This window comes from Lampetra fluviatilis, chromosome 6 (assembly GCF_964198595.1).
Source record: "Lampetra fluviatilis chromosome 6, kcLamFluv1.1, whole genome shotgun sequence".
Classification (NCBI taxonomy): Eukaryota; Metazoa; Chordata; class Hyperoartia; order Petromyzontiformes; family Petromyzontidae; genus Lampetra; species Lampetra fluviatilis.
This window is the reverse complement of record NC_136280.1, coordinates 1,558,246-1,563,587: the sequence shown is the minus strand read 5'-3', so window position 1 is coordinate 1,563,587 and position 5,342 is coordinate 1,558,246.

Here is a 5,342-nt window from a genome sequence, read left to right as displayed (position 1 = left end):
TCAAGTCTGTTTTATAAAATGTTTAGCTAGTGCACTGAAGATCTGGAAAAAGAGTTGGTGTTGATTGTCATCAAATTAAAATGAATTTTCACGTGATGCTTTTACACAAGTGAGTTCCCTCATTGCATTAGGGCTGAGCATGCTGTAAATGAAAGCAAAAGTGGGACATTTTGCTTGACATTACATGTAATATGTGCAGCAAAAATGGCCAGAATAAATGCAGTTTATTTTTCTATTAAAATTGAGTTCCCTCATCACATTATGGCTTAGGAAGCTGTAAATGAAAGAAAAAGTGGGAAATTTAACCTATAATTTTTACACGAAAAATCTACATACTAGCCTATGTCGATTTTGAGAAAGAAGGGTCAGAAAAAATGGACTTTATTTTTTTATAAAAAGTGAGTTCCCTCATCGCATTAGGGCTTACTCTGCTGTAAATGAAAGAAAAAGTGGGAAATTTCACCTATAATTTTTACGCGAAGAATCGACAGATTTTGAGTAAAAAATGGCCATAAATAACACACTTTGTTTTGCTATAAAAAGTGAATTCCCTCGTCGGATTAGGGCTTACTCTGCTGTAAATGAAAGAAAAAGTGGGAAATTTTACCGAAAATTTTTATACGAAGAACCGACATACCTATGTCGATTTTGAGAAAAAATGGCCAGAAAAGTATGTATTTTTTAAAATAAAAAGTGAGTTCCCTCATCACATTAGGGCTTAGGAAGCGGTAAATGAAAGACAAAGTGGCAAATTTAACCTATAATTTTGACACGAAAAATCGACATACCTACGTCGATTTTGAGAAAAAATGGCCAGAAAATGTATTTTTTAAAATAAAAAGTGAGTTCCCTCATCGCATTAGGGCTTACACTGCTGTAAATGAAAGAAAAAGTGGGAAATTTTACCGAAAATTTTTACACCAAAAACCGACATACTAACCTATGTCAATTTTGAGAAAAAATGGCCAGAAAAACATGTATTTTTTAAAAATAAAAAGTGAGTTCCCTCATCACATTAGGGCTTAGGAAGCTGTAAATGAAAGAAAAAGTGGGAAATTTAACCTATAATTTTTACGCGAAGAATCGACAGATTTTGAGTCAAAATGGCCAGAAATAACACACTTTGTTTTGCTATAAAAAGTGAATTCCCTCGTCGCATTAGGGCTTACTCTGCTGTAAATTAAAGAAAAAGTGGGAAATTTTACCGAAAATTTTTATACGAAAAACCGACATACGAACCTATGTCGATTTTGAGAAAAAATGGCCAGAAAAAAAATATGTATTTTTTTAAAAATAAAAAGCGAGTTCCCTCATCACATTATGGCTTAGGAAGATGTAAATGAAAGAAAAAGTGGGAAATTTAACCTATAATTTTTACACGAAAAATCTACATACTAGCCTATGTCGATTTTGAGAAAGAAGGGTCAGAAAAAATGGACTTTATTTTTTTATACAAAGTGAGTTCACTCATCGCATTAGGGCTTACACTGCTGTAAATGAAAGAAAAAGTGGGAAATTTTACCCAAAAATTTTACACTAAAAACTGACATACTAACCTATGTCAATTTTGAGAAAAAATGGCCAGAAAAAAATCTATTTTTTGTAAAAAAAAGTGAGTTCCCTCATCACATTATGGCTTAGGAAGCTGTAAATGAAAGAAAAAGTGGGAAATTTAACCTATAATTTTTACACGAAAAATCTACATACTAGCCTATGTCGATTTTGAGAAAGAAGGGTCAGAAAAAATTGACTTTATTTTTTTGATTAAAAGTGAGTTCCCTCATCGCATTAGGGCTTACTCTGCTGTAAATGAAAAAAAAAGTGGGAAATTTTACCAAAAATTTTTACATGAAAAACCGACAGATTTTGAGCAAGAATGGCCAGAAATAACACACTTTGTTTTGCTATAAAAAGTGAATTCCCTCGTCGCATTAGGGCTTACTCTGCTGTAAATTAAAGAAAAAGTGGGAAATTTTACCGAAAATTTTTATACGAAAAACCGACATACGAACCTATGTCGATTTTGAGAAAAAATGGCCAGAAAAAATGGACTTTATTTTTTTATAAAAAGTGAGTTCACTCATCGCATTAGGGCTTACACTGCTGTAAATGAAAGAAAAAGTGGGAAATTTTACCCAAAAATTTTACACCAAAAACTGACATACTAACCTATGTCAATTTTGAGAAAAAATGGCCAGAAAAAAATCTATTTTTTGTAAAAAAAAAGTGAGTTCCCTCATCACATTATGGCTTAGGAAGCGGTAAATGAAAGAAAAAGTTGGAAATTTAACCTTTAATTTTTACGCGAAGAATCGACAGATTTTGAGTCAAAATGGCCAGAAATAACACACTTTGTTTTGCGATAAAAAGTGAATTCCCTCGTCGCATTAGGGCTTACTCTGCTATAAATGAAAGAAAAGTGGGAAATTTTACCGAAAATTTTTATACGAAAAACCGACATACCTATGTCGATTTTGAGAAAAAATGGCCAGAAAAGTATGTATTTTTTAAAATAAAAAGCGAGTTCCCCCATCACATTAGGGCTTAGCAAGCGGTAAATGAAAGAAAAAGTGGGAAATTTAACCTATAATTTTTACACGAAAAATCGACATACTAGTTTATGTCGATTTTGAGAAAGAAGGGTCAGAAAAAATGGACTTTATTTTTTTATAAAAAGTGAGTTCACTCATCGCATTAGGGCTTACACTGCTGTAAATGAAAGAAAAAGTAGGATATTTTACCAAAAATTTTTACACGTAAATCCGACATACTAACCTATGTCAATTTTGAGAAAAAATGGCCAGAAAAAAATCTCTTTTTTGTAAAAAAAAAGTGAGTTCCCTCATCACATTATGGCTTAGGAAGCTGTAAATGAAAGAAAAAGTGGGAAATTTAACCTATAATTTTTACACGAAAAATCTACATACTAGCCTATGTCGATTTTGAGAAAGAAGGGTCAGAAAAAATGGACTTTATTTTTTTATAAAAAGTGAGTTCCCTCATCGCATTAGGGCTTACTCTGCTGTAAATGAAAGAAAAAGTGGGAAATTTCACCTATAATTTTTACGCGAAGAATCGACAGATTTTGAGTAAAAAATGGCCATAAATAACACACTTTGTTTTGCTATAAAAAGTGAATTCCCTCGTCGGATTAGGGCTTACTCTGCTGTAAATGAAAGAAAAAGTGGGAAATTTTACCGAAAATTTTTATACGAAGAACCGACATACCTATGTCGATTTTGAGAAAAAATGGCCAGAAAAGTATGTATTTTTTAAAATAAAAAGTGAGTTCCCTCATCACATTAGGGCTTAGGAAGCGGTAAATGAAAGACAAAGTGGCAAATTTAACCTATAATTTTGACACGAAAAATCGACATACCTACGTCGATTTTGAGAAAAAATGGCCAGAAAATGTATTTTTTAAAATAAAAAGTGAGTTCCCTCATCGCATTAGGGCTTACACTGCTGTAAATGAAAGAAAAAGTGGGAAATTTTACCGAAAATTTTTACACCAAAAACCGACATACTAACCTATGTCAATTTTGAGAAAAAATGGCCAGAAAAACATGTATTTTTTAAAAATAAAAAGTGAGTTCCCTCATCACATTAGGGCTTAGGAAGCTGTAAATGAAAGAAAAAGTGGGAAATTTAACCTATAATTTTTACGCGAAGAATCGACAGATTTTGAGTCAAAATGGCCAGAAATAACACACTTTGTTTTGCTATAAAAAGTGAATTCCCTCGTCGCATTAGGGCTTACTCTGCTGTAAATTAAAGAAAAAGTGGGAAATTTTACCGAAAATTTTTATACGAAAAACCGACATACGAACCTATGTCGATTTTGAGAAAAAATGGCCAGAAAAAAAATATGTATTTTTTTAAAAATAAAAAGCGAGTTCCCTCATCACATTATGGCTTAGGAAGATGTAAATGAAAGAAAAAGTGGGAAATTTAACCTATAATTTTTACACGAAAAATCTACATACTAGCCTATGTCGATTTTGAGAAAGAAGGGTCAGAAAAAATGGACTTTATTTTTTTATAAAAAGTGAGTTCACTCATCGCATTAGGGCTTACACTGCTGTAAATGAAAGAAAAAGTGGGAAATTTTACCCAAAAATTTTACACTAAAAACTGACATACTAACCTATGTCAATTTTGAGAAAAAATGGCCAGAAAAAAATCTATTTTTTGTAAAAAAAAGTGAGTTCCCTCATCACATTATGGCTTAGGAAGCTGTAAATGAAAGAAAAAGTGGGAAATTTAACCTATAATTTTTACACGAAAAATCTACATACTAGCCTATGTCGATTTTGAGAAAGAAGGGTCAGAAAAAATTGACTTTATTTTTTTGATTAAAAGTGAGTTCCCTCATCGCATTAGGGCTTACTCTGCTGTAAATGAAAAAAAAAGTGGGAAATTTTACCAAAAATTTTTACATGAAAAACCGACAGATTTTGAGCAAGAATGGCCAGAAATAACACACTTTGTTTTGCTATAAAAAGTTAATTCCCTCGTCGCATTAGGGCTTACTCTGCTGTAAATTAAAGAAAAAGTGGGAAATTTTACCGAAAATTTTTATACGAAAAACCGACATACGAACCTATGTCGATTTTGAGAAAAAATGGCCAGAAAAAATGGACTTTATTTTTTTATAAAAAGTGAGTTCACTCATCGCATTAGGGCTTACACTGCTGTAAATGAAAGAAAAAGTGGGATATTTTACCAAAAATTTTTACACGTAAATCCGACATACTAACCTATGTCAATTTTGAGAAAAAATGGCCAGAAAAAAATCTCTTTTTTTGTAAAAAAAAAGTGAGTTCCCTCATCACATTATGGCTTAGGAAGCTGTAAATGAAAGAAAAAGTGGGAAATTTTACCAAAAATTTTTACACGAAAAACCGACAGATTTTGAGCAAAAATGGCCAGAAATAACACACTTTGTTTTGCTATAAAAAGTGAGTTCCCTCGTCGCATTAGGGCTTAGTATGCTGTAAATGAAAGAAAAAGTGGGAAATGTCACGTTGCATATGGCATAAAAAATCGACTTCCTAACCATTGTCGATTTTGACCAAAAATGTCTGGAAAAATAATCACTATTTTTCTATAGAAAGTGAGTTCCCTCATCGCATTAGGGCATAGTATGCTATAGATGAGAGACAATGTGGAAAATTTCGCATTACATTTTCATGGCCAAATAGAAATCACTTTGCTTTTCTCTAACATTATTTCCTTCATAACGCTTAGGCTTACTTAGGAAGAAGATGTCTCCATGGCCAAAGCCGTTGGTGCCACCACAACCTCATGACCAACAACGCTCTCCACCCTCTGCTGCTGCA